The sequence below is a fragment of the Pelophylax lessonae genome, assembly GCF_965119305.1.
Source record: "Pelophylax lessonae genome assembly, chromosome: 8".
Lineage (NCBI taxonomy): Eukaryota > Metazoa > Chordata > Amphibia > Anura > Ranidae > Pelophylax > Pelophylax lessonae.
In genome coordinates, this window is record NC_138775.1 from 202,889,151 (window position 1) to 202,907,588 (window position 18,438).

The 18,438-nt window shown below is 42.1% G+C and overlaps 1 pseudogene across 1 annotated transcript; it reads right to left on the reverse strand.

The window, feature by feature from the left end:
- Nucleotides 1–7,740: 7,740 nt before the first annotated feature.
- LOC309562223 lies at nt 7,741–9,510 on the reverse strand (annotated as a pseudogene). Its single transcript has 3 exons — nt 9,452–9,510; nt 9,195–9,402; nt 7,741–8,822 (listed from the first exon to the last, which is right to left on the reverse strand). The product of its transcript is annotated as an uncharacterized misc_RNA (transcript).
- Between the last annotated feature and the right edge of the window lie 8,928 nt (nt 9,511–18,438).

An 18,438-nucleotide genomic window follows, 5' to 3' on the forward strand; every position in this document is an offset into this window, starting at 1 on the left:
TGGCAGTCTGTGGTTACTCCTTATGTGTCCACGTAGGCCTACCCCCTTTCAATTAGCCGCTGGGGCTTCCATCAGGGCGTCGGCAATTACTAGAAAAGGAGTATGTTGACTTTTCAATGAAAGCCAGTGTAAACAGTGCAGATTCAAACAAGAGTGTTCTATCTGTGTTGGTGCCCACCCAGTCATTCAATTTTTTCAGAAGAACAAGCAGCCAGACACAGAAACTGCATAAAAAAATAGAGCTATCTAAATCAGATGATTCCAGAGAGCATGCAAAAAATGAATCCATGGTTGCATCAGTATTTCCTTAAATGAGAAGTTAGCATTGTGCACGATGGTTTGCAATGGGCTTTTGGATCCCTTTTGCACCACTTGATTCATGTTTCATGTTACGTATTTAAAATATATTGAACTACATGAGTCAGTTGTAGCTGAAAATTTTCAAAAGGAGTTAGAAGTGGGACTGGTAGCAGGTCAATTTTCATTCCTATCAAAACATTAGAATTTCTCCATTAGGTATCATACCTAAAAAAGGTAAACTTACCATATTTCTCATCTGATTGACTCCTCAGTGTTTGGATTTTTCAATCCCCTTAGCATTAAACAAAAACGAAAGGCCCCTCCCAAATATAATCAGTCCTTGGTATTGAAGTTGGTACTATCAATATGGTTTTTCACATACAGCAAGAAAAACTGTGTACAAGCACTGCACAAAAGGGAAACAAATTCCAAAAATGTTATACTTTGCCAAATTCAGTCCTTAATAGGTCATTTGGTGTTTGCTTGTAAAATTATCCCTATGGGTGGAGCATTTTGCACACGATTATCCTCGTCAACAAAAGGGATAAAATCACCACACCATCATATAGGAATAACTAAATCTTTGAAAGATGATTTCAAAATTCGGTTGTCCTTTTTTGGAAAAGTATAATGATCAATCCTGCTGGCAGTACCTAACTCTGTACATGAGCTTTACACTAATGCTGTGGGATCTTGGGAATATGGGGTATATTTCCAGGGTGACTAGTCCACAGAATCTTGGCCATCCTCATGGGTCCATGCAGATTTTATGCTTAACCTGATCCTGTTTGAATTCTTTCTGATCATTGTTGCTGTGGAACTGTGCCTATTTTTTTTTAACTGATAGTTTATCTGTAGCTCATGCCATAAACTATTTATCTGCAGGATCAGCACCTTTTGCTTCTCTGATGAATTTTCTAGTATTAAAATGTTTATGGTTGAATGCGTGGTTTATGGCCAAATATGTTCATAGTGTGACTAGTATCATTGCTGATGCCCTTTCTCAGTGGGAATGTTTCTGAATTTTGGCAACACAAGCAGTGCGTTTGGGTCGCTTATTCATGTCTGTATGGACTTTTCTTTGTGCACTGGTGTGCAGTCATGGTGGAACAGGAAGGGGCCATCCCAAAACTGTTCCCACAAAGTTGGGAGCATGAAGTTGTCAAAAATGTCTTGGTATGCTGACGCCTTATGAGTTCTCTTCAAAGAAACTAAGGGACCAAGCCCAACCCCTGAGAAATAAACCCACACCATAATCCTCCCTCCACTATATGTTTTGACCTAGTGCACAAAGGCAAGGTCCATAAAGACATGGATGAGTGAGTTTGGGGTGGAGGAACTTGACAGGCCTGCACAGAGTCCTGACCTGATAAAACACCTGTGGGATGAATTAGAGCAGAGACTGCGATCCAGGCCTTTGCATCCAACATCAGTGCCTGACCTCACAAATGCACTTCTGGAAGAATGATCAAACATTTCCATAGATACACTCCTAAACCTTGTGGACAGACCTCCAGAAGAGTCAAAGCTGTTGTAGCTGCAAAGGGTAGGAAACTCAAAATTGAACCCTATGCACTAAGACTGGGAAGCAATTACAGTTCATGTGCGTGTAAAGGCAGGCGCCCAAATACTTTTGACAATATAGTGTATCTTTGATTATCATACACACTGGATAAGCTTGCAGCTTTAATTTTATTGTAGCGCAAACTAAAGCTGGCCATAGATGGATCAAAATTGGCTAGTTCAGTGGATCATCAATCAATTTGGGTAGAACCAGCCTGTTTTTCATTATTTTATTTTTTTATATATTTTTTATTTTATTTTTCTATTTTTTATTTTTTCTTGCAACTACTGCCACTATAGCCACTAGCAGTAATCATTTTATTCTGCCGGCCAGAAGGGCTCCCTGTGCCCTCTCACCTGCTTCATACCACAGTACTGTGGGAGGCATTCTCCCATCTTTCACCCGTGGTTCAAGGAAAAAACGTAGCAATCTATTTCCAAGGGCTTCATGCGCCTAAATGCACTTGCAAAAATGTGGCTTGGGTGCATTTTTGAAGCTGCTTTTTTCTGCCAGGAGAAAAGCATTTACAAAAACCCCAGTGTGAGGCCTAATCAGTGTTTGCCTATTACTGTTAGGTTATCAGTATCCAGAAACTTTGATGAGACCACAGACCAGGACAACTACATTACTTACAAAGCTGGCTATAGATTATTCCAGTGGCATCACTAGGGTTTGTGTCACCCAGTCTGGTAAAAAATGGTGTCAACCCCCCCCCCCTCCACTAGTCTTCCACAGTGATCTTTCCTGCCACTGTGGAGTGACAAAAAGACAATAGGTCGTATCGGCATGGCTCTCCCGCCAACCTGCCACAGTGCCACCAGAAATCAATCCCACTGTAAAGCTTGGTTTACCTGTCAACTTTGGTCCCACTTTATCCCCAAGCACAAATTGATGACTAAAAGAAACTCCCTGTCCCAGGAAATAACAGAAGTCCGTCCAAGATCTTTTATCCCTGTTATTTCCTGGAACAGGGAGTTTCGTTCAAGCATAGATTTGTGCTTGGGGATAAAGTGGGACTAAAGTTGGCAGGTAAAGCAAGCTTTGCAATGGGATTGATTTCCAGTGGGGTCATTAGGGTTGGTGTCACCTGGTTTGGTAAAACATGGTGTGTCACACCCCCCCCCCCTCCCAAACTAGCCTGTCACTGCAGAGTGACAGCGAGACAGGCATTAGGGCACTGAGAAGGCTAGTGTATCGGTGTGGCTCCCCCCTCCCCTCCAAGCCTACCACAGTGCTACTTTAGGGTGCTGGAGCATAAGTTAAAGCTTGTGGGCCCCAAAGTAAAAGTTTACATGGGCCCCTCCCCCACTTCCACCCTCTGCTTCCAAAGTGCACCAAGATGCTCTCGCAAGGTGCCAAGATCTTCCAAGTTTCTGCTGGCTGTACATACACACAAGGGGGAGCGGGGGGATGGTGATAAAAATGGGGAATTTTAACTACCCTAATATTGACTGTAGTATAAGAACTGTGGGAACAGTTAAAGGGAAAAAATGTAAAAGCCTATTACAAGGCAATTTTATGTTACAGTTCATAAAGGCCCCGACTAAGAATGATGATCTCCTGGACCTGGTAATCTCGAACTATGCAGAGCTTTTTACTAATGTTCATGTAAAAGAACATCTGTGTAGCAGTGACCATAACATGATTTCATTTAATTTTAGCTGTAAGCAACAAACACATACTGGTAAGATAAAAATATTTAACTTTAGGAGAGCATATTTTCCAAGGATGAGGGCTGCTCTCCAAGACTGGGAGGGAATATTGGCATCAACAAACACAAACAGAAATGGGAATTCTTCAAAACAACTGTATGTGAACCTTGCTGCAGGAATCCGGCGGCTGCAATAAACCGGCCGTATAAAAAGGGCCTTAAAGTGTTTGTTCTTATCTTTGAGAAAGGTCTTTGAGAAAGAATAACTTCATATTAAAAGCACCTAGAGAGGTCAGGGATAGCTTGATTTAAAGATATTTTACTGTTTGTTAGGTCTATGTAAATCAGGGGTGTCCAAACTATGACCCTCCAGCTGTTCAGGAACTACAACTCCCATGAGGCATTGTAAATCTCTGACATTCACAGACATAACTAGGCATAATGGGAATTGTAGTTTCTGAACAAACGGAGGGCCATAGTTTGGACATAGCTGATGTAAATAGTAAATGTCCATAGACTGGGTACATATACATTTTAAAGAGGAAATAAACTCTGGAATCTCTCGAAGCTGTGCCCAAAAAAGGTAGGCAGGGGGAAAACAAATAGTCACCAGTACTGCCTGTGGTCTCCCTGCTGCTGATACTTCCCCACTGCTGACTTACCATGCCAGCTGTACTTATGAGGGAAGCTTTACTAGAGGGGAGAGCTGTACTGGGGGGTGGAAAGATATAATGAGGGGTTGAGCTGTACTGAAGGGGAAGAGAGGTACTGAGATGTGGAAATGAGGAGAGCTGTACTGGGAAGGGGGAAAGAGCTGTGTTTGGAAGGGGGCTGTGGGAGATGTACTAAGTGTTCTGTCCCCACATGAAGGCGATTGAAGGTATGACTGATAATAGCTGTGTGACTTCCTACCTTCCTATCCAAGCAGTGGGGCAGACAGGACCGGCAGATGCTCAGGTTAGATGAATCCAGACTTAGGCATGAAGATTAAATCAAACGTGGGGTTTATTCAGTCCAAATACAGCAATAGACGGTGATACAATACTGTTCTGTAGTAGTGGTATCAATACTGTCCTGTTGGTGTCTATCCTGAGGCTAACTGCTGGTCAAAAACTGATGCCTTCACGAGCCCAAAATGTGGAGTTTTCAGTCACACAGCCTTGAGGAAACTGAAAAATGGCTGCTGCGTGTGACAAGACACACAGTGTGAAAAAACCATGCCCATTATACAATAAACTTTACTTACCAAGAACAAAGAACAAAGGCGTGCGGCATGCAAATTCTGGCCAGCAGATGGCAGCAGTACGACAATGCATAGAAACAACATTGGGAAAGTAAGATGATAATGCAATGTACAAATAACTGAGGAGAACAGCACACTCCTCGTCTGAAATTTCCTTTGGAGATTTCACTATGACGAATGTCCAAGAAATATGATACAACCTGCAAGAAAGAACATGTTAAAATGCAATAAACATAACAGTCGGGTTCCCTGACTCGTAGTAGAGTAGATCATGAAGTTCAAGTTCAGTCCTTTTCATCCTTCAAGAACGTTCTCGATGGGTAATACTAAAATGAGTTTGTTAATTGGCCTTGCAAACCTTTTAAGCTCACCCTTCCTGAAGATCTTCAACTCCACCTTTCGGACCTTGCCATCCTTGCTAGGAAAAACCTTTGTAATTAGTCCCATAGGCCAGGCAATCCTTTCGGTTTGTTGCTCCTTCATCAATACGAGGAATCCTTCTTTCAAGTTTGGTTTTTGATGTTGCCATTGTTCGGGTTTGGATGACCGCCTGATTCTCTCAATGCGGTTACTGACATACACATAAAATCGTTATGTCTGATTGTAAATGTAACCTAAAACGACCTTACTGTCCGTATAATACTGGACTTCATCTATGTCGACATCCAATTCTTGTTGTATGAAGTCTGCAATTTCCACTGCCAACACAGTCCCACAGAGTTCAAGTCTGGGAATAGTGTGATCAGGCTTGGGGGCTAACTTAGCCTTACCAAAAATGAATCCAATGTGACTTTGAATGTTGGCGTCTGTCACCTTCAGATAGGCAACTGCTGCTATGGCCTCCGTGGAGGATTCCGAGAATACGTGGAGTTCCTTCTTTACGCTAGAGGTAAGTGAGGTCCTAATATAGCATCTTGGGATGCGGATCTCATCCAAAGCGCACAAAGATTGCTTCCAGGCTTCCCATTTTTGCTCTTTATCAGAAGGAAGAGGGGTATCCCAATCTTTGATGGTTTCGGAAAGCTGTCTCAGTAGGGATTTACCCTGTATAGTGATGGGTGCCACAAATACCAGCGGATCGAATAGGCTGTTCACCACTGATAGTACGCCACGTTTCGTGAACGGCTTGTCTGCACAGCTTATTTGAAACCCAAAGGAGTCGGCTGAGAGATCCCATCTGAGGCCTAAGCTCCTTTGGACGGGTGGATTGTCTAGTCCCAGGTTGATGTCCTTGAATCCAGGTGCATGATCACCTGACTCGAAGGCCCTCATTACGGCCAGGCTGTTTGAAGCAATTTTGTGTAGTCTAAGTTTAGCTTGGTACAGCATGCTTTGAGTTCTTTTGAGCAGATCGATAGCCGCTTCCTCAGTTGGTAGTGATTTGAGTCCATCGTCCACGTAAAAGTCCTTTTCTACAAAGTGTCTGGCGTCTGTACCGTACTCTGATTCTCCCTCTAATGCAGTTCTCCGAAGGCCGTATGTCGCTACGGTACTCCACCACCTCTGCATTGGTGTCGTTGTTCTTGTACCATAGAAACCTGAGGAAATCCCGGTGGTCCTCTCTGACTACGAAACAGTGGAACATCTGTTTGATGTCAGCAGTGATGGCGACAAGCTCTTTCCTGAACCTCATCAGCACTTACACTAGGTTATTCGTCAGATTGGGACCTGTAAGAAGGACATCATTAAGGGATACACCTTGATGTTTGGCGCTTGAATCGAAAACAACCCTAATTTGATTAGGTTACCGTGGATGATACACTCCAAATGAAGGCAGGTACCAGCACTCTTTGTTCTCTCTTAGGGATGGAGCTGGTTCTGCGTGGTTGTTACGGAATATTTTATCCATAAAGGCGACAATGTGTTCTCTCGTCTCAGGCTTGCTGTTCATGGTACGCTGAAGAGATTTAAATCTGGATAGCGCTTGCTCCCGATTGTCCGGGAGCCTTACCCTGGTGGTTCGGAAGGGTAATGGAGAAACCCAGTGATCGGTTTCGTCTTTAAAGAACTCACTGTCCATTATCTTGATGAACTCTCTGTCCTCTACTGATAAGGCTACTTTATCGTCATCCTTGGTTGTGTGAAAGACTGATCTCCCCAAATTGTCAGCAAAGAGGGGAGAAATGATGTCAGGTGGTTGCATGAGGTCTGGAGACTTCTCCTTCACTTCATAGTGATGAGGACACGGCTTAATGCAAGTTGTGCGTCCATCTGCACGCACATACGTTTTGAAGGAGTCAATTCTTGGTTGATCCAAGCATACATTTCCTATGACTACCCATCCCAAGTCCAGCCTCTGGGCATATGGTGCGTAGTCAGGACCATTACATTGTTGACGCACCTTGTGCACCCTTAGATTGTCTCTGCCAAGCAAGAGTAGAATCTCGGCATTGTTTTCCATGGGTGGGATAACGTTGGCTAGGTGTCTTAGGTGCGGTTGGTGAAATGCAGCTTCTGGGGTAGGAATCTCATCCCTATGGTTGGGTATTTGATCGCATTCAATCAGCGTTGGTAGGGGTATTTCTGTATTCCCACTGATGGGAGAAGCAATGAATCCTTGCACCCTCCTGCCGCTCGTCTCTATGCGGCCTGAGCAGGTGTTTAAGATGTAGGGTTCTGATGGTCCCTTTATCCCAAAGGCTTCAAAGAATTTAGGTCCCGCTAGGGACCGGTTGCTTTGGTCGTCGATGATGGCATACATTTTTCATTTTTATTGCGTTTTCTGGTAGTCTCTCTGGATAGGCCTTGATTAGGCATATGCGGGCACAACATTTTTCACTCCGGGTCTCACCACATACTTCCAAACATGAGAAGGAAACAGCGGCGGCTGTGTTAGCGTGGTTCTGGGGCTCCCCGCCATGACTTGGAGCAGGACTGGTGGTGACAGCAGCTGATGAGTCTCTGGGGAGTGGAACTGGGTGCATAGCTGAGGCATGTCTTTCGCTATGACACTCCTCAGACTTGATGATGGATTTACAGTCCTTAGCCATGTGCTCCAATGAAGCGCAGCATCTGAAACACACCCCAAGCTCGCTGAGGACTTTCTTGCGCTCCTGTGGTTTTGGATCTAAACCCTCTGCATTTGTTCAGTGAGTGTGGTTTTTTATGAATGGGACATTCACGATTGAAGGACTTGTCTCCTGATGAGGTATTGTACTGTTTACCCGTGGGTGCTGCAGAAGACGGTAGGTTAGTCTTTCTAACACTCACGCTGCTCTTAAAGTCTCTGTGTTTATGCATGACACCTTCATACCTTGATGATGGTGTCGCTGGAGCTGTAGTGTTGAACTCCAGGAAATCGAGGCTGGGGTCATTCCTCATCTGGGACTGTTCATCAATGAATCTGCAGAAATGAATAAATCGGGGAAAGGTGACGTCATGCACCCATTTGTACCTTGAGACTGATGCTGCCCACTTTTCTTGCAGACTGTATGGTAGTTTCACGACAATTGGGTTCACTCCGTGAGCTGTATCCAGGTAGCACAGCCCAGTCAGACGAGTGTCTCTTTTGGCAAGCTCTAGTTCCATGAGTAGGTCACTCAAATCCTGAAGCTTATGGACATCCTTAAGATTTATCTTTGGGACGTTCTGCAGTCTCTTGAATAGGGCTTTCTCTATTGCTTCTGTACTGCCGAAGGTACGTTCGAGCCTCTGCCAGGCGGCAGCGAGACCTGCATCCGCTTGTCCCACATAGACAGTTCTGAGGCTCTTGATACGATTTGTGGAGCCTGGGCCCAGCCATTTGATCAAGAGGTCGAGCTCCTGCTCTGCTGTTAAGTTGAGGTTGGCAATGGCGGCCTTGAAGGTTACCTTCCAAGCTCTATAGCTCTCAGCACGGTCATCAAATTTTGAGAGACTTGTATTAATTAGCTCTCTGCTCACCATAAACCTGGCAAACTCAGACATATCTGATTTCTCACTGCTTGTTGCCACGACAACTTGTGATGCCGCCGGGCCTGTAGGCTGCGCGGCGTGAAAGGGTGAGATGCTTCCGGGTAGAATGATGTTGCTGCAGGGTTGAGCTGTGATCTAGCCTCTGTAGATTGTGATGACTGCTGCTTGAGCTATGGGGGTAGGCTAGGAAACGCCTGATAGCCCTTTTGCTGTAATAACTGTCCTTGAGAAGGCACATCTGGGTGAATGCCATCAGTTTGCTTGGGCGCTGTGAGTGGCACTGGCACTGTAGGTGGAGTTGACTTGGAGGTTTCGGTGTTGTCGGCTTGGACGGTACTGCATACTGGGGGTGGTGCAAATAACTGTTCCAGTACATAGTCGCTGGTGCGATCAGCTGGATCTTCTATTTCCTGTGGTGGCGAGCAGACTGGATCAAGACCTTGGCTCAATGCTTGCTCAGGTAGTCTTACTTAAGCTAATGCAATTTCCTCTTCTATCTCTGATTCAAGAATCTTTATTCGAGCCTCCGCTTCTGCTTCTACCCTCTTGGCATCTGCCTCTGCTTCAGCCTTCTTGGCATTGGCCTCTGCTTCAGCCTTCTTGGCATCGGCCTCTGCTTCAGCCCTCTTGGCCTCTGCTTTTGCAAGAGCTTCTTTTTCAGTGAAGGAACGTCTCGCTTTGGATTGCTCTGCATTTATGCGGGCCTCTAGTAATCTGTTGCTTAGGGTTGAGCTTCTTGAGCACGATGATCTGTATGACCGAGAGGAATGTTTAGATGAATTTGATCTGTGTGATCTACGTAGTTTCTTGCAAATGGGAGATACGGAGTTCCGCTTTATCTTTAGCACGCAGCACCATGGTGTCTCTTTTTCTGTCTATTGATTCTGCCTTGCTCAGTTCTGAAAGGGCTTCATCATTATTAGCATCTTTTAGAAAGGTTATATACCTTATGGACAGTCTCTTGTATCTTTCATGAGCTGTGTGCAGCTGCCTGATGGCAAATTGTAAGCTTGTGACATCACCAAAGGATTTAAGTCCTGACATGAGGGAGGAAACTTGTTCCCATAGCTCTTCCAGGTTATCGCATAGCTCGTCTTTTGTGGTTTGATAGTTTTCCCCCTTGTCGGTTTGAGGGAGCGTCTTGGTCGCACAACTTGGTCTGCTGGAAGTGTGGGTTCTGCTTCCTGTTCTTCATAATGATCAGTATCAGGCTGCATTAGCTTTGTTTCATCACTGGGGAGCTGTGCGAGGTCCTTTTCTGCCATTTCATTTAAGGTGCCCTGTCTCTTTAAGAAAATAAACTTTTGAATTGGGGGCTTAAAATTGCAGTGCGGCTGCGCTGGGTCGCTCTGGCAAGATTCCTCAGGTGTTTTGAGTGATTTGCGGGGTTTGGTTGGAGAGGGACCCCGCGTGCATTAACAATTCTTCTGCTATGCGAGCAAAGATTTGTGGAACATTCACTGTAGCCGGGCAGATTTTCTGCATGTGAGCCTGTTGCAAGGGAGATTCCTGAGTGTGGTACTGGACTCTGAGGGAATCTGTGGCCGGGGTGTGGACATTAAGGCAGTTTTTGACTGTTCTGTGCCCACATGAATGCGATTGAAGGTATGACTGATAAAAGCTGTGTGACTTCCTACCTTCGTATCCAAGCAGTGGGGCAGACAGGACCGGCAGATGCTCAGGTTAGATGAATCCAGACTTAGGCGTGAAGATTAAATCAAACGTGGGGTTTATTCAGTCCAAATACAGCAATAGACGGTGATACAATACTGTTCTGTAGTAGTGGTATCAATACTGTCCTGTTGGTGTCTATCCTGAGGCTAACTGCTGGTCAAAAACTGATGCCTTCACGAGCCCAAAATGTGGAGTTTTCAGTCACACAGCCTTGAGGAAACTGAAAAATGGCTGCTGCGTGTGACAAGACACACAGTGTGAAAAAACCACGCCCATTATACAATAAACTTTACTTACCAAGAACAAAGAACAAAGGCGTGCGGCATGCAAATTCTGGCCAGCAGATGGCAGCAGTACGACAATGCATAGAAACAACATTGAGAAAGTAAGATGATAATGCAATGTACAAATAACTGAGGAGAACAGCACACTAAGAGAGAGAGCTTTAATAAAGGGGAGTTGTACTGGAGGAGGGGGGGAGCGGTAATGGGGGAACTGTACTGAAGGAGACCTGTGCTGTGGTAAGAAATCTGTACTAGTTGGGGAGGGAGATACTGTATGTGCTGGGTAGAAATTTGGCTTGGGGAGGAAGGTAAATTTTTGTTGTACTCTGTCTACTGACCTGTGCATTACGCAATACCGACCAATGCAATTTGTTACGAATTCCACACCCCTGCAGTCTGTGCCTTATGAAGTCTTGACCCTGTACTTTGTATGTTATGCACCCCAGACACCTGCTCAGTGTGTCTTATGAGCTCCCTACTCCTGCTCTCTGTATGTTATGTACTCCTGATCCTGTACTCTGTGTGTTATACACTTTTGACCCCTGTGCTCTGTACCTTATGCACTCTAACCTTTGCTCTGTACGCATTACACACTCATAACCCCTTGCTCTGTGCAATATGCAGTGCAGACTTCTGCATTCTTCTGTGCATTATGCCCTCCTGTCCCCTGGACTCTGTGTCTTAAGCACTTTTTTTGTATGATATGCACTCAAATTTTAAGCCCCTCCCACTTAAATTTTTCAACATGGAAATTTTCTACCCAGGAAAAAAAACACATTTATTTATGACCCTGAATATTATACGTGGCTGAACTGTGGAATGCAGCGTGCTCTGCTTCCTGTTGCTCTTTTTGACAGTAGTTTTTTTTTTTTTTTATAAAGGGAACAAACTGAATGTCAAACTTCACCCTACATTAACTTGAATGGGGTTCAGAGAAAGTTTGGATTTTTCACTGGAAAAAGTTTTTCCCAAAAAATGAACTAAAACCTTCACACTTTGAGTTATTTTACATCTAAGGTGGCAAGAAAAACTAACATAGAAGCCTTCAGAAAAGTTCCAAGTTGAACTATGTAAAATACATCCAAATGGCATGGGAAAACCTTGAAAACCTTCAGTAAAATGCTGTGTTTTACCCCTTCAGAAAAGTGAATCTTTACTGATTCCAGGAAAACAACTTTTAAAATACCTATACATTATAGGTTTGTTCTTCTAATCACGCTTCTTTGTTAGTCATTTATTACTTATAGAGACAAATATGTCCATTGTACCATACAAAGGCATATGTATGCTACATTACAATATAATAATATATGTTTTTTTAATATATACCAAGTAGCCAATATGTGATGCCCTGGGGAAACTTTCATCAGCATTGCAGCTCGATTAAGCATGCATATTAAGATAAAGTGATTTTCTAGAGATGACACAGAGTGCTTGTGGCTGAGAAAATGAATATGACATGTTCCATAGTTATGTACAGCAAGATCTACCAATATCCCACATGCATCTATTACTTTCCAGGTCAAGATATACCCCTGAAACAACTCATTATGGTTCCTTAGGGGGTGCTGAAAAAGGCATCCATAAATTAAGCCTAGGAAAATGCTATTTGAGAAATTCTATTAACAAACACACATAAAACAAAATACAATAATCTCATGCATTTAATTGCAAGCCCCACCTGATCATTTACATTTGTTTGTCTAAAAAAAAAAGAATGTGGGGATTAGAAAAACCTTCACTTTGCAGTGATCAAGATCCTACCATTTATTTTCTACCAACTCTTCCTCTCTCACTTCTGTGCTGTAATTAACTCACCTTTCACAAGTTATAATGCAGATAAATCTTTGGCAAATAGATGCAAAGGCATCGTAAAAATCAGAGTATAGTTGTAATTTGTTTTCTGCCAACGCACAAACTTTTTTTTTCCACTTCCTAATAATTTGTGTGCTTCGATGACTGTAATGTTTGTTATTAGGATGTGTCCACATTTGAACCCAATTTTTTAAGCTCCATGCATAATTTTCATTTCATTGCCATCTTAAACAACACATCGTATTTTTACGGTTTACTTTACATTTTCAGTAATATTTAACTAGCAATAGCTGAAGTGATCAGCCTGACGTGTAAAGCAAGTAGAGAAAAAAAATCAACTATATTTTCTTAATTCCAAAGAATATTCTGGTTAATGAAGACAACGTTTGTGATGATCCAAAACATGTATACACATAGGTATTGCCACATTTATCAGACACAAGAGCTAATTAGCTCATATACAGCTAGATGTCTTCCAGCCTCTGCATTCCAATTCCCAATATTAACACATAGGTGGTCAAGTTGACCACAGAAAAGTCTGCATGAGTATGAATGCATTAAATAATTTAATGGAGGAAGAGTTTATTAAACTGCCACATTCTAATCAGCATGCGGACCTGCATTCATTAATCTTCCACTGGTCCGTGGTGTGTCTCCGCAGCCAACACAGATAGCGTTAATGTTAATAGGAGCTTGTAACAAACAGGGACAGTTAATCATGGAAAATGTACTATTAACCACATGATCATGCATACTGCAATCTGATTACAATAATGCTTAACCCCTTGGCTACTATTGTGTTTTAATAGAATTCCAAGGGAATTGGTTAAAAAATGAACATATAGCATTTTAATCACTGTTCAATTTATCATAATAACAGTAACTACTTAAAAATTTTAATTTTGAGTATGTTAGTGGTTTAAAATCCTAACATATTGCAAGATATTTATTTTTATCCCTAACTTGAGGATGCAGATAATTTGGAAGCATGTAGAATATATTTTATTATGTTGGTGCACAGCTTGTGCTTTAAACCCCATATATTTATGTGCCAGCTTGTGTGTAGGTGTGCATATATGTAGACTTACATGCTTGTCCGTATTGTTAAACTGTGCTTGCAATGACTGATAAAGATAATAATCATAATTATTTGAGATGTGCTTTTATTATTGTAAAGACGGGTAAGAACATGCAAAGGGTCAAGGTAATAGCAAATCAATCACTGATGTGTTGATATTGCTAGTGTAATAATATAATTTGAACTGTTTATTGGTTGTGTATGTCCATTAATATTTTACAACAGCATGATCAAATCATCATTCACTCATGGATGCTGGAAAACGATCCTTTAAAAAAGTACAATATTGCTTTCTTTGGAAAATATTATTGTGCACGTATTTAATTAAGAGAAACCCCTACATAATGGGATGAATGAAAATAACTGAAGCAATTGTATCTACAACAAAATGCAAAGAAATATCCCAAAAGTTACAGGCTGTGACTAGTAACTCCTTCTCTTTCTATGGCAATCTATTTATTTTTGCTTTAAAAAAAGAAAAAAGAACAAGAATGTTGCCTGTTCACGGGGGCTAAGCAAAACTAGAATAAGCATACATCAGATGAATGAATGAGATAAATGACATCATAAAAACTGGACTAGACAGACAAGCCTTGAAATATTCTGGATCCAGGTGGGCAGGTCGAAGGGTCCTGGCAGGAAAAAGCGACAGAAAAACATGTGCTTTTAACTGCATTTTGCAAAAGCGTTTAGGCACGTTTAAACGTATTTAGATGTGTTAGCCTTTAAAAATATTTTATCAGAAAGCACTCCTCTGCTAATTTTTCACTCCCAAATGCCCACAGTGCATAGAAAAAAATATTATTTGTTACAGTTTTTGTGCCTTTTTATTTTTAGGGGAGAGAGAGAGCAGAGAGCGTTTTGTAGGGAGCTAGCTATCTGTGTTTCCAGGCCTCATTCATGGATCCTGTTATAAACAAAATTGAAGCAATTCTGCTTATTCTGCTGTGGAGGGAGAGCATATAGAGAAAATTAGATGAGAAGAGCAGCTGTCATTGGTACTGGGCTCATCCCTTGATGTCACAGAGGTTATTCCTTGGGATATTTCTCCAACATGTTTGTGGAGCTTTGGAATTATCCTGAAAAATTCTACAAATTCACAAGGATGTCCGTGGCCCCCTTTGATGAGCTGCTGGAGAGGCTGTGGCTATGAATTACTCACATAGACACCCAGATCAGGAATAGCATGTCACCTGAGGAAAATCTCCTGATCACACTCAGCTAAGATCACCCTTATTATTTTTAATAATAAAAAGTTTTAATAGTTGTAAATTTATAAGATGGCTATGTGCAATAATTATTTACTTAGTTTTTTATTTGCTTATTAAAATATTGCAAGGGGGTATCATATTACAGTTATTTTTAACGTGAGTAACTTTTGTAACTTTCATGTTTAATATAGTCTTCAATTTCATATATAGATTGAGTGTGCAACATTTTGAGCCACTAGTTGGCCTAGTATATTATTGGGGTGATGCGGAATCACATCCATGGCTTTATATTCATTTTTAAAAATTCATTTTTTATTTTGTAATTTTTAATTTAACCACATGATGGTGCTGGCAATGAGACGCCCTAATATCTGAAGTGTTCCATGGAATCACTTGCATTTGCCATCCAAGAGTAGTTCAATTAGGTTCACAGATGTCTTTAGTTTATCAGCCAATGCAGGCCTTTCTTTGTCCCTTGAGAGTTGTATTTAAGCGTGGATTAGGTGTATGTGCGCATCCCTGATGACGTCTCCTCTGATGAAACGCGTTGGGTGTTACCACATACACATGCCACTGCGCATTCACAACTGGGGTTGGGCCATCTTTAGTGTGGGAAGTCGACCTGTTTATTATGTTTGAGCATTTTTAGATCGTCCTAAATGTAAGTGCACTATTATCTGTTTTTTAATAAATTATACAAGTAGTACAGTATTGCGCTATGTGGAGTTTATGTCTTTTATATACTGTTACCCGGAAGATATGAGATTTAATTTACCTCAGACAATATTCGGGTTAAATGAGAGGTCTTTGACCATGAGTAAAAGTTTCAAAACAGCAATAATACTTTATTGATAAGTAACCTTGAAGGCTAAATTAATTCACAACAATTTTATCTCTAGTACATACACAAAAAGAAAAATATTCAAAGTTTAACTGAACACATATAGCGCATAGGATTCAAATTATTATAATATGCACCGCAAGACAGACAACAAACATGTATACATTTAAGTGCCAGGAGGTGCCATGATATTTACCAGTGGTTGAAGATGATATGGGGTCCCCTTCTCAGGTCAATGGCTCCTACCTCCTCTCTGCTCACCTTGGAATAATATACCCCTCTATCCCATAGACTTGTATAGGGCTATTCTGATTGGTTCAGCTATCCTGTCCTGTTCCTCCCTCTGGGCGTGTCTTGTTCAGGATTGGACAACTTCCTCCTCGCCTAGCTTAGCATAATTCAGCCCCTTGCTAACCCCTCCTCTCTGTTGGAAGGAGAATTTAATTATACATGTTGATTTGCTCTGAAATTGAAATTTAAGATATGGAAGGTCATATCCGGGGCACATTGTCCAGCCCTCAACGGATGGTCCATCTTCATTGCATATCTTAATTAGAGATGTATAGAACTGTTCGCCGGCGAACAGTTCCCGGCGAACTTAGCATGTTCGCGTTCGCCGCTGCCGGCGAACATATGCGATGTTCGGTCCGCCCCCCATAAGACATCATTGAGGCAAACTTTGACCCTGAACTTTACAGTCAGCAGACACATTTCCAGCCAATCAGCATACCTCCCTCCCACACCCTCCCACCTCCTATAAATAAGCAAGGGCAGCATCCATCTTAGATCATTCTGAAGCAGTGTGTGTAGTGAGAGTAGGGAGAGAGCTGCTGCTGCTGCTGCTGCTGCTGCTGCTGTTAAGCTAGGGACAGTTAGTCAGTGTTCCTGGTCTTGCAGTGTTCTTGGTCCACTACTGCTGTAATATCAGCACCCCAAAAAGCCCTTCTAAGGGCTGGTATTTGTGTTTTTTTTTTTATATATATATATATATATATATACCTAGCGTCCCCAAAAGCCCTTTTAAGGGCTGGTAATTGAGTTGTTTCTTCTTATATATATATATATATATATATATATATATATATATATCTATATCTATCTAGTGTCCCCAAAAGCCCTTTTAAGGGCTGGTAATTGAGGATTTTTTTTATTTATATATATACATATATATATATATATATATATATAGTGTCCCCAAAAGCCCTTTTAAGGGCTGGTAAGGTAATAGAGTTTTTTCCTTATATATATATCTATATATATCTATTGTACACTGCAGTTGCCTGCCCGCTGTGTGTGAGAGGCCACAGACCCACCACAGACTGTACTGTGTGCACACCACACTCATTTCGGGTGGCACAGGCACAGTACCTTGCATTTTAAAAAATATTTTTTTTTTCCTCTGTCATAATTGCAGTGAGTGCTGTGTCAGGTCCACAGAGTGCACTGTACCCACTGCAGTGCACTGCCCACCACTGATATATATACGGTGGCACAGCATCTTGTTGCAATAAATTGAAAAAAAAAAATATTTTTTATTATTGCAGTTGCCTGGGCTGCCAGTTACTGTCAGGTCCACAGAGTGTACTGTGCCCACTGCAGTGCCACTGTGTGCCCACCCACCACTGATATATAAGGTGGCACAGCAGCTTGCAAAGTAAAAAAAAATATATATATTTTTTAATTGCAGTTGCCTGGGTGCCAGTGACTGCTGTCAGGTCCACAGAGAGTGTACTGTGCCACTGCCCACCCACCACTGATATATAAGGTGGCACAGCAGCTTGCAAAGTAAAAAAAAATATATATTTTTTTAAATTGCAGTTGCCTGGGTGCCAGTGACTGCTGTCAGGTCCACAGAGAGTGTACTGTGCCACTGCCCACCCACCACTGATATATAAAGTGGCACAGCAGCTTGCAAAGTAAAAAAATATATATATATTTTTTAAATTGCAGTTGCCTGGGTGCCAGTGACTGCTGTCAGGTCCACAGAGAGTGTACTGTGCCACTGCCCACCCACCACTGATATATAAAGTGGCACAGCAGCTTGCAAAGTAAAAAAATATATATATATTTTTTAAATTGCAGTTGCCTGGGTGCCAGTGACTGCTGTCAGGTCCACAGAGAGTGTACTGTGCCACTGCCCACCCACCACTGATATATATGCCTGCAAGAGAAAAAGCCAGCCGCAGAGAAGCCGTATTCCTGAAAATATAAGAAAAATGCTGTTTTTTAGGGGTTCTGGACATGCTACAGAGCTGAAACTTGACAGGTACACTTTTTAGACCCCCCAGACACTGAATACAAAAAATGACATGCCTGCCTAAAAAAATGCCCGCTAAATGCCTGCAAGAAAAAAAGCCAGCCGCAGAGAAGCCGAATTCCTGAAAATATAAGAAAAATGCTGTTTTTTAGGGGTTCTGGACATGCTACAGAGCTGAAACTTGACAGGTACACTTTTTAGACCCCCCAGACACTAAATACAAAAAATGACATGCCTGCCTAAAAAAATGCCCGATAAATGCCTGCAAGAGAAAAAGCCAGCCGCAGAGAAGCCGTATTCCTGAAAATATAAGAAAAATGCTGTTTTTTAGGGGTTCTGGACATGCTACAGAGCTGAAACTTGACAGGTACACTTTTTAGACCCCCCAGACACTAAATACAAAAAATTACATGCCTGCCTAAAAAAATGCCCGCTAAATGCCTGCAAGAGAAAAAGCCAGCCGCAGAGAAGCCATATTCCTGAAAATATAAGAAAAATGCTGTTTTTTAGGGGTTCTGGACATGCTACAGAGCTGAAACTTGACAGGTACACTTTTTAGACCCCCCAGACACTAAATACAAAAAATGACATGCCTGCCTAAAAAAATGCCCGATAAATGCCTGCAA